This window comes from Chlorocebus sabaeus, chromosome 1 (genome assembly GCF_047675955.1).
Source record: "Chlorocebus sabaeus isolate Y175 chromosome 1, mChlSab1.0.hap1, whole genome shotgun sequence".
Taxonomy (NCBI): Eukaryota; Metazoa; Chordata; class Mammalia; order Primates; family Cercopithecidae; genus Chlorocebus; species Chlorocebus sabaeus.
The window spans coordinates 25,852,853-25,855,207 of record NC_132904.1 but is presented as its reverse complement, the minus strand read 5'-3'; the positions used below and the strand labels follow the sequence as shown (position 1 = coordinate 25,855,207).

Genomic DNA, 2,355 nt, shown 5'->3' with positions numbered 1-2,355 from the left:
TTTTTTAAAAATGTAGTTCTTCAAACAAAAGGTCCCTATACAAGATGAAAATTATAAGGTCTACTCTTTATTCTTTGAAGGTTACTAACATAAATGTGACATTCTAAATATTTATTAATTACTATTAAAATGTCATTACTAACATTCTCATTAAAATAATTATGAAATTGATATGTGGACCCATGAAATTAATTTGATACCTTTTGAAAATAAAATAACTTCAAAAATCATAGCTATCCATGCTCTATTTTATCTTTAATAATCTTTATCATTATTTTTTCCTACATAGGCACATTTTCTTCAGTTTTCCCTTACTGCTGTACGTTTCATGCATTTCTAGACTCTTTTTTTATTCACTCAATAATAAACTGTTTTTTAATTTATTACTTAAAAATAATTTACTAAGGACATATTTTCAATTTAGCAAGAAATCTTAGAAATGTATTCACTTTAATAAACTATTTTTCATTCACGGTCACGTTCACCATCCACACATCATAGAGAATATCAGAAGGAACTTAATGTTTCTGATTAAAGGTCAATTCTCACAAAGCTTTTGTTCTTTCGCATGCTGTATTTTCTTATTTGTGACTTACATATTTATCGATTTTTTCAACTAAGATTTTATTCACTAACCAGAAATAGGTACACATTTTCTCAATGTGTATGTATACACATCCATCCACATATCCGTATCAATTTATATATATAAATTTTCTTTGTGTCAATAAATACTGCATATCATTTAGATAAGATATGGATTTATTATCCTTTCAATCAGGGAGAAGTTTTATCTTTCAAGAATGATTAAAAGAAAACTAATAATTTTATCACTAGTAGTTGGTAATTGCAACCACTCATTATTTTTGCAAGTCTACAATCAAATTTTGATTAGGTTATCTATGTTTAGTGAAAAAAATAGCCCCATTATATTGCAAATAATTATTGAGTATCATCTTTTTCAGATTTTCAAAATGAAGTCATTAAATACAGAGAAAAATATGTGAAACATTTCTGGTGTTTCTTTGAAAGCATCACTTTTTCCTATTATTCAGAAAGAAGATAGGAGACGCCATCATGGGAGTTGACATCCTCCACAAGGACCGAAAGGTTCCGCGCAAGGAGCCCAAGAGGCAGGACACCTACCTGAAGCTGTTGGTCAAGCTGTACAGGTTTCTCGCCAGACGAACTACACATTCAACCAGGTTGTGCTGAAGACGTTGTTTATGAGTCGCACCAAACGGCCACCTCTGTCCCTTTTCCGGATGATCCGGAAGACGAAGCTTCCTGGCCGGGAAAACACAACCACCGTGGTTGTGGGAACCATGTGCGGGTTCAGGAGTTGCCCAAACTGAAGGTGTGTGCGCCGCGCGTGACCAGCCGGGCCCGCCGCGGCCCTAGACTCCCCCCGGGGCTGTGGCACCGCCCTGCTCGCCGGTCCTCTCAAAGGCCGAAAAGTGTACCGGCCTTTCCGCAAGGCCCCGGAAACCCAGCCCCAAACCCTACGTCCGCTCCAAGGGCCGGAAGTTCGACGTGCCAGAGGCCGAGCGGCCAGTCAAGGCTACAAAAACTAACCTGAGGCCGCGCGGGATCCCAGCACTTTGGGAGGCCAAGGCAGGCGGATCACGAACGAGGTCAGGAGATTGACACCATCCTGGCTAACATTGTGAAACCCCGTCTCTACTAAAAATACAAAAAACAGCCGGGCATGGTGGCGGGCCCCTGTAGTCCCAGCTACTCGGGAGGCTGAGGCAGGAGAATGGCGTGAACCCGGGAGGCGGAGGTTGCCGTGAGCCGTGATGGCGCCACTGCACTCCAGCCTGGGCGACAGAGCGAGACTCTGTCTCCAAACAAAAAATAATAATAATAACCCTGGATCCTACCCTCTTAATAAAAAGATTTTGGATGCTGACAAAAAAAAAAAAAAAAAAAAAGGGATACAGATTTGACCTAGTCGTATATTCCACAACCAGCAGCATGCAAAATACTATAGGAGTTAACAAAAAATCATTAAGACATAACCCCATCCTCTAAGAAATATAATGTTTGTAAAAATAGGGTAAGAAATACGCTGTAATTATGTAAAATTTAGATGTTGATCAATATTTAAGTAACACTTTATAATACTTTTTGATCATTAAATTTTCAATTTCTTGTAAATTTTCAACAGAGTGTCTGTTTCACATTCCTTACTTGGTGGATGTAGAATGAGATCCAATGATTCTTCACCATCACACAGCCGGTTATCAACATTGCTAAGCCAAAACGTAAGTCTCTTGATTCATAGGCAGAATGCTTTCATTTATACTGCTCTGAGATATAATTTAGCACCAAAAATCAATTGTAAATGCTATT

General features: G+C 38.3%; 1 pseudogene; it reads left to right on the top strand.

Moving 5' to 3' along the window:
- The first annotated feature begins 1,077 nt into the window (after window positions 1-1,077).
- LOC103237434 (large ribosomal subunit protein eL18 pseudogene) lies at window positions 1,078-1,574 on the top strand (annotated as a pseudogene).
- The last annotated feature ends 781 nt before the right edge of the window (window positions 1,575-2,355 follow it).